We start from the raw sequence: 16,833 nt of genomic DNA on the forward strand, positions 1-16,833 counted from the left end.
GTAAGTGAAATGGGCTTAAGTCTCCCTTTCACATCAGTTTGGGAATTTCAATGCCAAGATTTTTGTTAATTCCTGGAAGCTCATCTTATGGTGTCTTTGGTTTTTGAATATCTGCTTCCCCTAAATTCTTCCTCTCCGTTGTAACTCAATTCTTATTCCTTGGTTCCATGCTGACCCAGCTGTAAAACCCAGACCTGCCTCCTCCCCCAACTTTCCCTCTTGATTTTACCCCAGACCACTCACGTTAGGCATTCATGCATGTGTCGGATATCACTGAAGGCTTAGGGGTTTTCTGATCCTTAGCAACACAAACAACGTTAAGTCCAGTGACAGATATTTCTGTTTCAAACATGCTTGCAGCTCCCCCATCGCTGGGACTCTGTCCTCGAGCTCTAACCTCCCACGCTGTTATTTGAGCCGCATCTCTCTTGACCACCCCCTCCCATTTCCTCTCCTCTCTGCTGTCTTTCAGTGCTCATATTCTTGGTCTCTCTCTTTTTTTTTAATGTGAAGTGTTTAGCTATTTCTTTGTTTCACAGTTTTATTGTAAGTCAAACTTTCTTCTATACTTCAACTGTCATATCAAGGTAGTTTCCTCAATAAGGCATTTTCTATCCCTAAGAGGAGCTCTGGCATCTGCCACTAAAATAATAATTATTCGCCCCAGTACTTATAAATAGGTGTAAAGGTAGGAAGAGGGAATTGAAGAGATCGTGTCTGTGGCATTTGTTTTCTCAATGTACATGAGATGTGCTCCTCTACTGAGGTAGGGGTGGTTCTGGTGAAGATGTGACAGCTAAGGGGAGGGATTCTGTCAATGGAAATTTACCAGATTTCTAAAATATCATAAAATACCATATTTACATAGAATGATTCCTTTAAGTCAACTACTGTGTAGAATGGACTCCTTTGCTAGAGATGGATTATTCAGTTTTCTGAGTATTCTAGTCAACGTGAAGAAAGAAGAAAAAGCAAGGAGAAGGACAAAATCAGTGCCCATAAAGCCAGGGAACTGGAGGTCACGGCTCTTGCTAATCCCCCCTCCCAACCTAAGCAGGGATACAGGCACCCGGGTTAGAGAGCTGTGCGTCTGCAACTGAAAAAGGATAGAGAGTTGCGTTAGTTATTTCTTGTTCCATAACAAATACCTTACACTTAGTCATTCAAACACAACCCTTGGTTATCTCCCGATGCCTATAGGTCAGGAATTCAGGGGTGGCTTAGCTGGGTGGCTCCGGCTCAGGGTCTTTGTGAGGCTGTGGGCCTCTGTGGGCTGCTCTAGAGCTTGAGGATCTGTCTCCACTCTCACCCCTGTGGTTGTTGGCAAGAAGACCCAGTTCCCCACCACATGGGCCTCTGGAGTGTGGCTCGTGGCATGGCAGCTGGCTCCTTCCAGCGCGAGTGATCGAAGGGAGATATTTATATTTATACAGAGAGAGAAATTTTAGCATGATTACTTTTGGAATTATGATTACTTTCAGTTTTGATTTTACAGCTTAATTGTCTAAGAAGTTAATTGACGTTCTTTAAGCAGTGCTACAACATCTAGCCAGTTCTCAGTTGCATGCCTTCTTTACACGAGACATTTTGATTTCTGGTGCAGGGGCCGTCCTGGAGTCGGGGAGCTGCCTATAACCATGGCCTCAGAACTCAGCCATCAACATTCTGCATACATTTTCTTCTTTTCCCTAGTTACAGCTCTCGTTATGCTGAGTTCTTCAAACAGACTGACAGCCCACGTTGTGCCATCTTTTGTTGAATCGAACACATTTTCGCTCCTCACCGGCATAATGTAGGTGAATGTTAGGTGCCTCTATGTTTGTCTCTGGGGACCTTTGAGCCTTTATTTGGAACTTCCAGGAGCAAGTTTAGGAAATTTTGGTAACATTTTAATAACTACCGATCATCAAATATGACTGCCTCTGCAAAGCTGTGCTGACGTGGTGGGTGGAGAATAGAAACTCATGGGGGAGACGGCTCTAGGAGGAAGAAGGGGCCTTAGAGACAGATACATTACATTTTAGGGACAACAGCTGATTTTTAGAATCTTAATTGGTCATTACCAATTAGGTGTCTTATGTAGATAACAGGTTTGAGTCAGGCTAAGCTTCCAATGTGGAAACTAGTACAAAAATTTTTTCCACAGCCACATGCAAGGTAGTTAGTACTATGACATGAAGCGATGAGTTAACAAATCTGTTTTTGATAATAATATGTGCTTTGGAGCTGATGTTAACTCAGTGTTTTTTTTTTAAATCCTCACCCAAGGACATGCTTATTGATTTGAGAGAGAAGGGTAGGGAGGGACAGAGAGAGGGAGAGAACATGGATGTGAGAGAGAAACATCGATTGGTTGCCTCTTATATGCACCTTGATCAGGAATCAAACCCACAACCTAGATATGAGCCCTGATTGGGAATCAAACCCATAACCTTTCAGTTTATAGGACTTGAGTTCCAACTAATTGAGCCATACCAGCCAGGGCTCACTCAGTCTTCTTACTACAAATTATGTGCATACCACCCAAACTGTATGTTCTTTTGCCAGCTAAAACACAGCCTCTTTTATTTTTTATTGTATTTTTTCCCATTACTATATATATCCACCCCTTAGAAGCCCCAGCCTCTTTCCTTTAGAGGGTAACATGAAAGCCAGGACTTTCAGGATGAGCCTCTTGGCAGGCTAGGAAGTGCTATCTGTGGGGCCTTGGAAGATGACCTTCTGTCTTTTTGGTATTGATGGACCAAAGAGAAGAGTAACCTTGGAACTCTAATCTACAAATTGTCATGCGTTGTTCTAATTATAAACCACAAAACTGCTCAGTCATTTATATATAGAAAAAATTTAGCTGAGTGGCTGTCAGCACTTTTGTTTTAACATCAAAGCATTACAGATAGACAAGTTCTCATCTGACTTGAACTCGCTGATAATTCCTGAATCATACTTTCTGAAGGTTGCTGGGGGTCACCAATGGCTTGGCTGTGATTGATGTAGAAAGACAGGCTGAGTGGACTGTGGGTCTGGTAGCTGTCACCATGGAAAGTGACCACTGGCACCTCCCTTCTTAGGACCCGAAGTAACTTTTGTCATCAGTTTCTGCTTCCAAAGGACTGAAATCCCTTCTCCTGGATAGTCCCACTTCAGGAAGAAATGACAATCAGTGGGGACCCCCTAAGAGAGGGTTTTGCTTAAATCTATAAAGTGAACAATTTCCTGGTATAAGAACAGTCTTCTTTAATATATTTTGTCACACTACATGCATTTTATATTTCTTTAACATCTCTAACTCAAACTTATGAAAGAAAGAAATGCTTACCAACTTATTGAGGCAATCTTTTAACCTTTTCTATATTTGATCTCATTTCAAACAAAATCAGGTGCCAAATCCATGCATCCATGTGTCCATGGATGTAACATATAATTCACATGGCCACTCAGCATTTCTCTTGCTTTGCAGTGTAGTATAGTTGTTGAAATTTCAGGCTGTACAGTCAGACTGCTTGTGCCCAAATCCTGACACCATCACTTCTCAGGTCTGTGATTTTGGCAAGTTACTTGTTACTGCTCTGGGCCTTGGTTCAGTGAAACCTGGAACCAAGGTGAAATGGGAGTGTGTGAAATGGGAGTCATTGCTGTGTAGGGTGATTAGAAGGACTAAATGAAATAATGCATGCCACAAACAGAAACCTATTCATACTAGCATAAATATGTAAGGTTTTAAAAACAATTATTTATGTACGTGTTCATAATTGTAAGGTTGCATGAGCGATCTTGTGAACCCGCCCCCCCCGCCCCCCGTGGCAGCTGGAACACGTGTTCAGGAACTGGAAGGGCAGCGGCCTTTGAGGCCTCTCCTCCATCTCCCACAGCTTCGTTTGCTTCTTTCTGTGTGTTGGCTCTGCTTCCTGGAGACCGGTTTTCTTGGCTTATTATCATTGTGCGTATGTCCAGAAATTCTCTGCAACTTATTAGATGAACCCCTCTCTATCACCTGACTCAGCTGCACAGTGTCCTGCTCCCAAGGGTCCCAGTGAGAGAAAGTCCAGTCAGCTGGGGCTGGAGGGGGTGAGGCCATGCGGTAAGAATGGAGGCTCTTTCCAAAGACCCCCGGTGGCTTAGGGTCTTTAACTAGGAGGTGTAATGGTGGGGGTGGGCATGGCAATAATTGGCAACTCTAGGTTAATCATGGGACAATGATTAAGGACAATGTTTAAGGGTGATTAAAAGCTCTTTGCTTTGGTCATTAATTACTTATTTTTAAAAATCTTTTTATTGAAGGATCATATATATATATATATATATATATATATATATATATATATGAAAGGACATATATGGTAAGTGTATAGCTTGGTGAATTTTGACAAACTGAACACACCTGTGTAACCAGCACCCAGCTCAAGATACAGAAGCACTGGCCCCCACAGGGCTCCTTTTGCTCCCCTCAAGTTACCACTCTTAAGGGTCAATTAGTTTTGCCTGTTTTTATGTTTTATATTAATGGAATCATAACCTATATACTTTTTTGGGTCTGGCTTCTTTTGCTTCACATTATTTGTAAGATTCATCAGTATTGTATATATTTGTGGAACATTCATTTTCATTGCTGTATCCCGCTGTGTGAATACACTCTTCTTGATCCTGTCTACTGCTGATAGACATGGGGCAGTTTCTGTGTTTGTCTGTTCCCAATGGTGCTGCTGTGAACTTGCTGTTGAACATGTATGCATTCCTACTAATTACTTTTACCAGCTCAGGCTCGTGTAGGATGTGGTGAATTACCTTTCATCACATGTAACTAAACTGATGGTCTTTTATGGATGAGTTTTGATTGTTATGCTTTTTATCTGGTGATTTTTTATCATTTTATGTTGTGACTTTCGTGATATGAGGGCAGGGTATTATTCTGGACATTTTGCATACCTGAAAGAACCCTGACATATTTTGATAGGTGCTCAACTGTTTGTTGATGGAAAGAATGAACAAACAGATGCATGGCGTATGCCGCTGCCTTCTTCTGGGAACAAGCCCTGAGTACAGGAGAGGTTCCAACTGCCATGTTCAGAAAAGGTCGACCTGCTGTTTAGCCAAAACTCATTGTATGAGGGATGGACAAGGGACCAAAGCCAGGCCAATCATGTCTTTTTTGGGGGAATTTAAAAGCTGTAACTAAAAGAAAGAGACTGCGTACTGCTGAGTTCCTTTGACTGTTCCTGGAGAGGAGCCCCCATAGGCTCCAGCTGTTTGGTGCCAAAGGTATGCCAGTGTCTACTCTTTTCTGCTTCCTTGAAGCAGATACGTGTCTACATATATGACTGTTCAAAAACAGTGCAAGACTATTTTGATGAAGTTGCAAAATGTAAAGTAGAGACGGTAAGTGTTGTAACAGGTCAGTATGGAGAGACCGGTGAAGACTAGCTTCATCGTGTATTTGCCTTGGCTTGCTTTCCTGAGAAGAGCTATTGTAAATGTGATTGTAGTTTGTGAGCCAGAAATTGCAATATTAAGGCAACAGTTCAGGAGGGGAGTAATGAGGACTAGAGCTAGGGAAGCAGTTTGGAACTGCAGAGGAGGGATGGTAGAACCCTTCCAAGTAAAGGCTTTCTAAGTGTTAGAAACAGATTTAATGTGGGGGTAAAGAGAGAAGTAGGAGATGACGCTAGGTTGTGAGTTTCTGTGTGAGGAAGGACAATGGCAACACTACTAGAAATCAGGGCACTTGAGGGAGCAGACGGAGAAGGGATAAAGATGAGTTCAGTGTGGGATACAGTAAGGTCCTGGTGAGACAACCAGATTTTTCTGGTCAAGACTATTGCCCTTGGAGTTAGGAAGGCTTGGAGTTCCATCTGTACTTTACACCTTGCTCTGTGATCTTGGGCACCTGATTTATTTAGCTTCGTTAGGTCTCAGTTCCCCATCTATAAGCTGATACCTTGCTGAAAGGATTAAAGTGGGGCAATGCCTATAAAGGGTTTTGCTTATTGTCTGGCAACTAAGTATTCATAAAATATGTATTAATAGGATGATGATGGAATGATGTCTGGAGTGCAGTTGAAGAACAGGGACTGGAGTACAGCAATGAGGGATCTGCTTAGAGGTGATGATGATGGTACAAAGAAGCTAATTGAAGTTGGCAAGGAAGAGAGTGTGGAGAGGAAAAAGAAGGTAGACCAAGTCACGTCTGGTTAGAAATATGAACTGTTTGAGCTAGAGCTGTTTGAGAGGAAGGAGAAGCAGGAGAGGACAGGCACAAAGGAGGAGGTCAACAGCAACCAGGGCTCCTGTGAAGTTAAGGATACATCCAATTTCAGTTGGGTGTCCTTTTTCTTTCTAAAGTTTGACTATCATTAGAATCAAATAGGTTGCCCTGGCTGGAGTGGCTCAGTGGATTGAGTGCCGACCGAGAACCAAAGGGTCGCCAGTTCGAGTCCCAGTTTAGAGAACATGCCTGGGTTGCAGGCGGGTCCCCAGTGCGGGGTGCAGGAGAGGCAACCACACATTGATGTTTCTCTCCCTTGCTTTCTCCCTCCCTTCCATTCTCTAAAAACAAACAAAATCTTAAAAAAAAAAGAATCAGATAAATTGACATAAGGGGCAGCACTGTGTTAAGTCACTCGGAAATACAAGAAGACTTAGGCTGGGTGCTCTAGGGAGCAGCTGCTGTCTGCAGGCCCTCTCTTGCACAGGGTGGAGATGATCCAACACCTGGTCATTCTCCCTGTGGCTTCTGGGCTTCTGTTGCATCTCCTCCCACACTGTTAAATTTCTGTCTGCTGCACAGATCTCTGGAGGAGAGCCAAGAAGATGAACTGTAGAGAGAGACAGACATTCAGACAAAAGGACAACTTAGGCCATTCATGATACTGGTAACAGTTTTCCCCATTTTCATTTCTCGGAATGCTTTTGATTTTTAAAATGTGCTTCCCTCTCTCTAATGTTCCTCAACAAAATTTGTAAAGGTTAGACAGGGGTCGTTTTGTACATATGTGGTGACGGTAGGACTTTGTTTAAGTTACATCATAGAAATAAAGGGGAAAGGAGAGAAGAGAATGAGGAGGAGGGGAAAGAAATTAGGAGAGGGGACATGTCAGGAAAAAAGCAAAAGGAGGATCAGAAAGAGGAGGGGCTGATGGGGGTGGAGAGGTAGAGAGGGTGCTCTGGAAAACAGGTTAGTAGGTTTTCTAAAGTTTTGTTTTGCAAACGGAATCCATTGTCCAAACTGTCCCCTGTGGGAAACTAAGCAATCTTCAGTATTTTGCCGGCCTTTTAGCTAGAGCATGGGCCTGGGATCCACTAAGAACAGCGTGTAGATGGAAACTGGCAGCTGTGGAGCCAGGCTCATGGGTGCACTGTGTCTGAAGCACCAGACCGCCCATACCTAGGGATAGGAGCCAGCTGGTGGCCTGGGCCCTCCCCAGTTTCTCCAGGTCCTGGTGTGGTTTGAGTTCCCTGGTTACAAAACCCTCCAGCAGAAGCCCTGCCTTTTGGGGATTAAAAACAGGTAAAAAACAACACATTGAAGCAAAGTTGATCTTAGATTATATTGCAGTTATAGATTTTAAATAATGGTTTTAACTCATTTCCGAATTAACAATAATGACCAGGTGTGTCTTTAGGATAGGTCGTGTTCCTTCACCCATCCCCATTCGTTCAGTTACCCAAAAAGTCTTCTCCTGGCTTTACAAGTGTGGAAGTAGACAGCCACATGTCTCTGAGAACTGTAGAATATGTGCATTTTTTGGTTCACAGGGGTTGGCTCTAAGAATTTCAAATGGTATTCCTTCTTCCTCCCAGTTTTGGTTGATTATTGCTACGCGTCTGGATTAAACTCTTGTTTTTGCAAAGCCCTGGGATATTTCCCTAAGCATTCACACCGAGCAGTTTTTTTTTTCTTTTTTTTTTTTGTTAAGTATTCAAAGTGTTGCAAAACTCCAGACCATTGCTGGAGACCAGTCAGCTCATTTAGGAAGCCCTTTTCCATGGGAATGGGTTTATTTTTAGACTTGATTTTCACAGGCTGGCTCCCAGCAGCGGAGGCTCTGGAGTGGGAACCTGTTCCAGAATAGCCGGGGGCTTTCTCTCTGTATTCCCTGGAGAGGGTTTTCAGAAAGGGCGAGGTGCGTTGGGAGGACTCTGCGGCCCCTGCCCCTCGCTGCCTTTCCCAGGCTCACCCGCTAGTGCCCCCGCTTTCCGCCGTGTTTCCCACAATCCCTGGCGCTGCCGCTGCTCCCGGGCCGGCCGGGCCAGACCCGCGTCGGAGTCCAGGCCTCGCCGGTCCTTCGGGCGCCGTCCGGAAAGTCTCGAACGCGCGCCCCGCTCCTCGGCTCCCGAGCCCGGGTTCGGCCATTTCCGGCCCGCGCGCTTCGGCAAGTTCCGCAGTCACTTGTCGGAAATGGCTGGCCGCCGGCAGGGGGAGCGGGGGATCCGGCGCGGCCTGGAAGGCGGGCGGCAGGCGACTGGAGCGGCTTTTGGGAGCCCGAGTTTCGCACAGCCGGCGGTGGCAGCGGCTTGTTCCTGAACTGAAAGCCGGTAGGACTCCTGGCGGCAGCGGTGGCTGGAGCCCAGAGAAGCCGGGGGCGGAGGCTCGGAAGGGGCTCGCGGTAAGGATCTCATGGCTGGCCCCCAGCTCAGGGCACCGGGCGGGCAGGCGGACCGGGTCTGGCAGTACTGGGGCTGCTGGAGCCCGCGGGAGGCTCCTGCCCGCCGCGGCGGAGGCATGCAGCCTTGAAGTAGGCCTTCCTAGACGTCCTGGGCACCCAGGGAGGGGACCTCTAGGGCCTTAGCCACAGACGAGAAGGGTTATCGGGTGTCTGTGGGGCTTTAAATACGAACTCCCCACCCCCACACGCCCCCTACAGCCCCGGTTCTGTTGCGTCGCACCCACTTCCACTCCTTTTTCTGAAAGCTCGGCTTCTGCTGTGCTGCCTCTTCTGCGCCTTAAAGCCCTACACCCTTCCTTTACCCTCACTCCCGCTCTGTATTTGTCCATCGGCTTGTGTAAAGCATCTGCTGTCGATGAAGCGGCTTCCCCCACAGCCCCCCCCCTACTTTCCCTGTGCACACACTCCCACATCTGCTTTGCACTGCTTTCAGACACAGTCGCCTGCAGCTGCTCTTCCTTTGGCTCGTTTTGCCGGGCTCACCTCCTTTCATGATGAACCCTCAGTCAGAATAGCCACTTCCTGTCCAAGGGTCCAGGTGCCGCTGTTTTGTGCATCTGGGGATCTGGTGCCCAGGCCCAGGCTCTGTGGCGATCGGCCTAGCGCTGCTAGGGCAGGAGAGGGGCTTCTGAGGGTACGTCTATGGTACCGAAATCCTAGGCGAGACCGGACCCACGCCGCGGGAGATAGTACAAATCCGGAGCCCTTTGGAGATAGGCAGGGCTGCCAGACTGCAGCTAGGGTGTTAATCTCTTCTCCACATTCAGTGGTTCAGTTCCTTTTTAGATATCTGTGGCGATCCCAGGACTTGAATTGGGTAGATTTCTTACCCTAACATGGACTTTATCTTCTTTCCTTTCCAAAAATTCTAAGCGCTTCAGCAGGTCCTCTTCTTTGGACTCCGGAGGGGGAGGAAACACAGAATAGCACATGTCCATTTCTTCCCCCACATATGATTTAAGAGGCGTTTTTAGCATTTCTTCTGACTTTGTCTTATTCTTCCAATTTAGTAGCTTCATTTTGAAGGCTGGGCTCGCCATGCGTTCTTTTGTTTTTAAAAAGCCTTTGTGTGTTTACAGTCATGCAGACTGCACTTTCCCATGTTTTGCTCAACAATTAGGTTTTTAGTTAGTCAATTAGTCTCAACAGTCAGAGTGCCTGGGATAGTAACCTGTGGGGCCTTGATAGTCTTGAGTGAAGCTAAGCATTCTCAACAACTTACTTAGCAGGGGAACTTTTAAATATTTTATAATGAAGGAAGAGCCATCTTCTTAAACTCTTATTTGCTGTGTTAAAAATATCTTATCCTGTGGGGAGCATGAGGAATCCTCAAAGTACTCATAAGTTTGTGGGGAAACGAGCTTAAATGCTTTCTGGAAGAGAATTGGAATCATGGAGATATGGTTGATGCTTTCCATTTTGCTGAAGTCTCTGCAGGCTTTACTCATTTACTTCACTTGTAGGGCCTTTGTAGTCATTGAGCTAACCCTCCTTTTCCTAGGCCTTCTGTTCTTTAGGCTAAATATTCCTGTCTCCTACAGATGTTTCTTACTTGACAGTTTCAGATCCCCTTCATCAACTTGTTAGTCCTCTGCCCTCCATTCACTTTATTATGCCCCTGAGCACAGCATACAGTATTCAGTATGTGCAGTCCCACTAAGAGTACAGAGGAGACAGTAACCTTAACTCCTTCATTTTTGAAACTATGTTAAAAAAATAAGGTCATAGTTTCTGTACTATTCAGTCATTTATTCTTCACTCACTGAAACCCTAGTCCACTAAAAACACAACTCTGTGTGTGTGCATGCTGCTGTTAAACTCAATCATTTCCACGTAAGCAGTGTGGGGATCTAAGTGCCGAACTTTGCCTCTCTCGATGACTTTTATCTATTCAGATATTCCAGATTCCAAAAATGTTTTGTACCCTGGGTTTTCCCAGCCTTGACTTATCCTTCCTAGCATTACTTCTTTTGTCTATTTCTGAAGTAGAGCTGTAAAATACAATATAAAAAACACTGAGAAGGGAAAAAATGGAAAGCTAAGGGGTACTTTCGAGGAAGGCACTATGCTTGGAATCTCAGAGGTGGAACAACAGGTCTTAGGAATGACCTTGCTGCCCTGAGTTGATATGTTGGCAGTATTTCCCCCCAGAAAGCAAATCTGCGTGTGCTTTCTGTGTGCAAAGCAGTTGTAAGTTGGTGGGGTCCTAGAATCTAAAAGGATTTGGGGACCGTCTAATCCAACCCTTTAATTTATGAGTTCAAAAAGGGTAAGGAGCATTTGAGTTAAGAAGGAGAAGGAATTGTGAAGTTACAGGATCTGATGAATCAGAGGTAATGATAAAGGATGGCAAAACTGAAGCCTTAAGATGAATTCACCCATGAAGGTTGAAGCAGTGTGCCTGAGTCATGATGCTGATTTATGTATGCCTTAGCAAACTTTTACTTCATTTTTTTGTCTCATATAGAGGGAGTGGCCTCGGGCACCAGTGCCTCCGTGGCATAAAATAAAAATCATATCTTCTTGAGAAACAGGAATCTTAGAGAAGTTAGTTCACTCTCTAAGCACTTGCACATCAAATTGACTATTCCCAATATGGTAGCACAATCCATCTGAAGACATTTAAAGGTGTTTATCATTCGGGCCTCTGCTTTTTAATCTCCTGTTTATTTCCTTTGACCACTGTTGTATTGCCTTTACTTTTCTTAAAGCAAGGTCATGTTGCAAATGCTTCCCCTACTTTTTAATTGCTTCTAAACTTTTAAAAATTTTATTAATTAAAAAAATTATATTTTATTGATTATTTTATTAAAGATGTCCTGATTTTCCCCCTTTGCCCCCCTCCACCCAGCATGCCCCACTCCCTCATGCTATCCCCCCACCATTGTTCATGTCCATGGGTCATGAGTATAAGTTTTTTGGCTACTCAATTTCCTATACTGTACTTTACATCCCCATGGCTGTTCTGTAACTACCTATTTGTACTTCTTAATTCCTTTGCCTCTTCACCCATTCTCCCCCCAATGTCCCTCCTATCTGGCATCAGAGACCATCAAAATGCTCTCTGTATCCACGATTCTATCTCTGTTCTTCCTGTTTGCTTAGTTTGTTTTTTAGATTCAATTGTTGATAGATTTTTTTTTGCCATTTTATTGTTCATAGTTTTGATCTTATTTTTCTTAAATAAGCCCCATTAATATTTCATATAATGATAGTTTGGTGATGATGAAGTTCTTTAATTTTTTCTTGTCTGGGAAGCTCTTTTTATGCCTTTCCATTCTAAATGATAGCTTAACTGAGTTGAGCAATCTTGTCCGTAGGTCCCTGTTTTCCTGACTTTGACTATTTCTTGCCAATCCCTTCTTGTCTGCAAAGCTTCTTTTGAGAAATCAGCTGACAGTCTTATGGGAACTCCCCTAGTAGGTAACTAACTGCTTTTCTCTTGCTGCTTTCAAGATTCTCTCCTTATTTTTAAACTTTGGCATTTTAATTATGATGTGTCTTGGAGTGGGCCTCTTTGCCTCCATCTTGTTTGGGACTCTCTGTGCTTCCCAAACTTGCATGTCTATTTCTTTCCCCAGACTAGGGAAGGTTTTTTTACTATTTTTTTTCAAATAGATTTCCAATTCCTTCCTCTTTCTCTTCTTCTGGACCCCTATGAAGTGAATATTGGATTTCTTGATGTTGTCCCAGAGGTTGCTTATACTTTCCCCATACTTTACTTTTTTTAGATTTTTTCTTATTCTGATTGGTTGTTTTTTGCTTCTTTATGTTCCACATCATTGATTTGATTCTTCATCCACTCTACTGTTATTTCCCTGTAAATTGTTCTTTATTTCAATTAGTGGACCCTTCATTTCTGACTGGATCTTTTTAATGCTGCTGAGGTCCTCACTGACTTCCTTGAGCATCCTTATGACCAGTGTTTTGAACTTTACATCTGATAGACTCCTTATCTCCATTTCATTTAGCTCTTTTTCTGGAGTTTTGATCTATTCTTTCATTTGGGCCATGTTTCTTTGTCTCCTCATTTTGGCATTCTCCTTGTGTTTGTTTCTATATATACTAGAGCTGCTTTCATTTTGTGTCTTGGTAGTGTGGCCTAATGTAGTGGGTGTCTTGTAGGGTCCAGTGGCACAACCTCCCCTATCAAGGTACACCCTTCTTGTGGGCTGAGTACACCCTCCTCTTGTAGTTGTGCCTTGGTTGCTATTGGCAGATCAATGGGAGGGATTTACCCAGGCCAGTCAGCTGCAAGGATTGGCTGTGATCACTGACCACTAACCTCTGCCCTCTGTGGAGAATCAGCTGTGCAGGGGCAGAGTGGTGGTGCTCTGAAGTGGTCTGTAGCTGGGTATGCTGGCCCTGGGGTTTCCCAGGTAATACAGGCAAAGTCAGCCCCTACCTGTGTTTTGCCTGGGTCACCTGCCTGAGCTGTAAAGCAATCTGAGATGACTGCTACTTGTGTTGGAGTTGGAGATTCCCAGGTGAAGCCAAGCTGTGAATTTAGGCTGGCTGCTGCTAGTGCTGGGCTTGGGGCTCACGGAGGCTAGCTATGGCTTGTTTGATAAGATTTAGGAAGTTGTGCAGCATGAGCCAAGACCAGGCATTCATATGGAAAAGCACTTGGGTGGGCTTCTAAGTAGGGTGGGGCGGAGTCTCTGAGGATGTCTAGGGTGGGTCAAACAGGGTTACCCAGGTTGATGGAGTCTCTGATATGGCACCAGCTTGCCAGCTCTGTGGGGGGAGTGTTTAGAAAACGGGCAATGGCCTCTAGTGGCCTTGATGCCAGACACTTCAGTTTCTCCCTATATGCACTGGTGCCTTTCTAGCTGCTATGCTGGTGCTGAAGCTTGGAGGGAATGAGTCTGAGTAGGTGAGTCTGTGTGTGGGTTCTTGAAGAGGAACTGCTTGGAGTTCCAGGAATTTCTTCCAGCAACTCAATCCCCACTGGTTTTTGCAGCCAGCAGTTGTGAGGACTTACCTTCTTGACACTGGAACCCTGGGCTGGCTGTTTGGTATAGGATTCCTCTCTCCCAAGATATCCTTCCTGAATTTTTATCCACCACACGTGGGTGAGAGACCAGCCTGTCCTGTGTCTGTGCTCCTCCTACCAGTCTGGATGGATGTGGTTTCTTTAATTCTGTAGTTGTCAGACTTCCATTCAACATGATTTCCGATGGTTCTGAGTGGTGGTAGTTCTATATTTTAGTTGTAATTTTGATGTGGTTGTGCAAAGAGGTGAGCCCTGTCTGCCTACGCCCCCATCTTGACCGGAAGTCCTAAACTTTTTCTTTTATATAGAAGCCTTTGATATTTATGTAGTCAATCTGTTTTTTCCCACTGGGGTTCTGCTTCTGCTTGGATTGCTATAAAAGCAGCTGTACTTTTCTTGAGATCAAATTACTTGTATGTTTTCTTTTTGTTCTTTTTATGGTTTAATTTATTATAGTTACCGCTTGAATCCATCTGGGACTTAGTTTTGGATTTGTTTTTTCCTGTAGGAATCTGACTTTATTTTTTCTCCAGGAGCTAATTGTCACCTTATTTATCGAAAAATCTAGTGTGCTGTACTTAATTATTTTTCCCATTTTTGTAACTTTTTATTTTCACATAATTTAACACTTATTAAATTGTAAGTTGTAAGAGTATTCAATGCCAACAGGAATCCCCAGTCTGGGGTGTGGTGATGAGGGAAACTTTATTCAGTGCAAACAGCTCAGTTGTGAGACAGCACAGCTGTGAGAACAGCACAGCTGTGGAGCAGCTCAGTAGTCTTACAGCTCAATTACGGAGCCGCACAGCTGCCAGGCAGCACTGCAGCCCGGCCCCTCTCTGGCTAGACCGCTCTGCTCTGCCCTGCTTGCCCCACTCCGCCTGCTCTTCTTTGCTCCGGTTCAGCAGGATATCTTTTGTGTTGCATCTCCAGTGCTTCAGTTCAGCCAGGTAAAGGCAGTCTTCTGTGGAAAGGGAAAATGTGGTCTCTGAGCCAGAGAGGAGCTGGCTTATATACAGGGTCTGGCACAAATAATGCCCCTAATAAGCGTGTAATATTTAATAATTATTTAATAAATAGAGAAAAACAAATGTGTATACTATTACAAATGTGTATATTTATTTATGACATGTTAGGTGAAATGTTCAAATTGCTGTCCATTTTGTGCGAGACAGTCACGTACCCTACCAACCACACTCAGTGATGTTACTTCTGCCAGGCCCTGTAGATAAAAGGCCCTGTCCATGGCCCCTGATTGGTTTGTTCTCATGCAGATGAGGACTTAAAATCCTCACAGTTTGGTCCATAAGGCAGTGTCCTAATTGGTCAGAATGGAGCCACTCTGCTTGGTTGGTGAAGATGCCCATAGGGTATATAGCTTTGCAGCTCCAATTGGATAGTGAAAGTCTCAGTCCTGCAGGTTGAAATATAATTCCAGGAGCTCCTGTATAAGGGCTGTTGCAGATATGGAGCACACAGTGCAGGCGGGCAGTCCAGTGCAGGTTTCTCTCGGAAGTGCGCTTGATGTGAGAGGCCCTTGTTCAGAATCAGCAGCTGGGCTCTGGTTTTAACTTGGAGACCAGTGAGCCACTAGGAGCCTTTCTCAGTAGGCGTCTTCTTTCTCGGGGTTCACAATAGATAATCTTTATTCCCTTTTTCTCATCAGCGTTGTACCAATGAATCTTAGCGTTCATTGCTGAATCTTTCTTGAAACAGTTATTAATTTGATTGTCACTAAATGGCAGTTTTAAAAAATCTCCATCATTCTGTCATTCCGGTATATTTATTTGGGAAAATTGTACTCCAAATGAATAATTTTTCCTTCTCCCTCATTACATAGTTAATCATTTATTTAAATATGAATACATGGTTTCAACATGTATTGGGTGAAAATTTTTTGGTATTGGTATTTGTTGGGAGATAATTTTTTGGTATTATTTATTTATTTAGATAGCCATAGTGTCCCAGATTTATCCAGTGGGAGCTGGAGCTCTTCAGACTGGATTCTCTGTCTTTTTTTTTTTTTTTTTTTTAATATACCCTACTTTTCTTTGAGTACATCTTCTTTCTGCAAAAGAAGATTTTCCACCCTGGCTGGCGTAGCTCAGTGGATTGAACACGAGATGTGAGCCAAAGCATCGCAGGTTCAATTCCCAGTCAGGGCGCATGCCTGGGTTGCAGGCCACGGCCCCCAGCAACCAACCGCACATTAATGTGTCTCTCTCTCTCTTTCTCCCTCCCTTCCCTCTCTAAAAATAAATAATAAATTAAAAAAAGATTTTCCAGGCTCACTTTTACTTTACTTGTCCAGTCCTGAAATCAGCTGATAATTAAATTATTCAAGGAGCCACCTTAGGTCATGAATCCAGACTGATACCTCCCGTTCCAGTGGAACACCCTGGGTGTTATTCTAGCCTTTCCTCATTTCTATATCTGTAAGACATTATTTTAGTGGTGTGAAAGCCAGTTAGATCTTCTCTCTGTATCACTAAAACTCGGAATCAGCAGTGAGGCTGTTTTACTTTCTTATCGTTCATATGTTTGCTGGAGCACAGTGTGCTGCACTTTAAAAGTGACTGCAGTGAGATAATATTTTTCTTAACTACAAAAATTATACATGCTTATTGTAAATTGAAGACAAAGTTAGTCTTTTAAGTAAATAAGTAGTAAATATATGTGAGTAGCAGAGTACAGGTCAGACAGACTTGGATTCGTATCTGGGCACCTCAGTTGAGCTTGCTGTGTGTACGGCCTTGAACAAGCTTTACCTGCCTCAGTGATTCACACTTCTTTATCCGTCAGTGAAATAACAATACCTACCCCCCCCCATGGTTGATGGAGGATTAAATGAGATAACATATGTACAGTGTGTTACCTCGAGTACAATATAAATATAAACATAGTTATAACAAGTGGAAAGTTCCTCCTACCCTCCACATTTTCCAAAGGTGTATGGTATAGTCTGTAGACTTCATGTGTGAAATAGATATATTGTTGTTTGTCTTATTTAGTTGTAATTACATTGATTCAGATGTTATCAGTCAGGGGGTTGTCATTAGTTCTTTGTTAGACCAATGCTTTTATGTTAGAGTTGTGTGCTCTGCTTAAAATCACCTGAGAGCTTTGTCAAAATACAGGCACCTGGGCCCCATACTTAGGAATTCTGAATCGGTTAAT

The 16,833-nt window shown here is 43.9% G+C and overlaps 1 protein-coding gene across 3 annotated transcripts in view; it reads left to right on the forward strand.

The window, feature by feature from the left end:
* EXTL3 (exostosin like glycosyltransferase 3) overlaps window positions 1-16,833 on the forward strand; it is a 104,806-nt gene that overhangs the window by 36,489 nt on the left and 51,484 nt on the right. For 2 of the 3 annotated variants that reach the window (XM_045830986.1, XM_045830987.1), the window contains exon 1: window positions 8,389-8,600. The exons of the other annotated variant lie outside the window; for it this stretch is intronic. The gene's annotated coding sequence lies outside the window, so the exon portion shown is untranslated. Of the gene's footprint in view, window positions 1-8,388; window positions 8,601-16,833 lie in introns of those variants that run through there. 3 annotated transcript variants of the gene reach the window in all.

Source organism: Phyllostomus hastatus, unplaced genomic scaffold (assembly GCF_019186645.2).
Source record: "Phyllostomus hastatus isolate PE091 unplaced genomic scaffold, TTU_PhHast_1.1 phas_contig_159, whole genome shotgun sequence".
Lineage (NCBI taxonomy): Eukaryota > Metazoa > Chordata > Mammalia > Chiroptera > Phyllostomidae > Phyllostomus > Phyllostomus hastatus.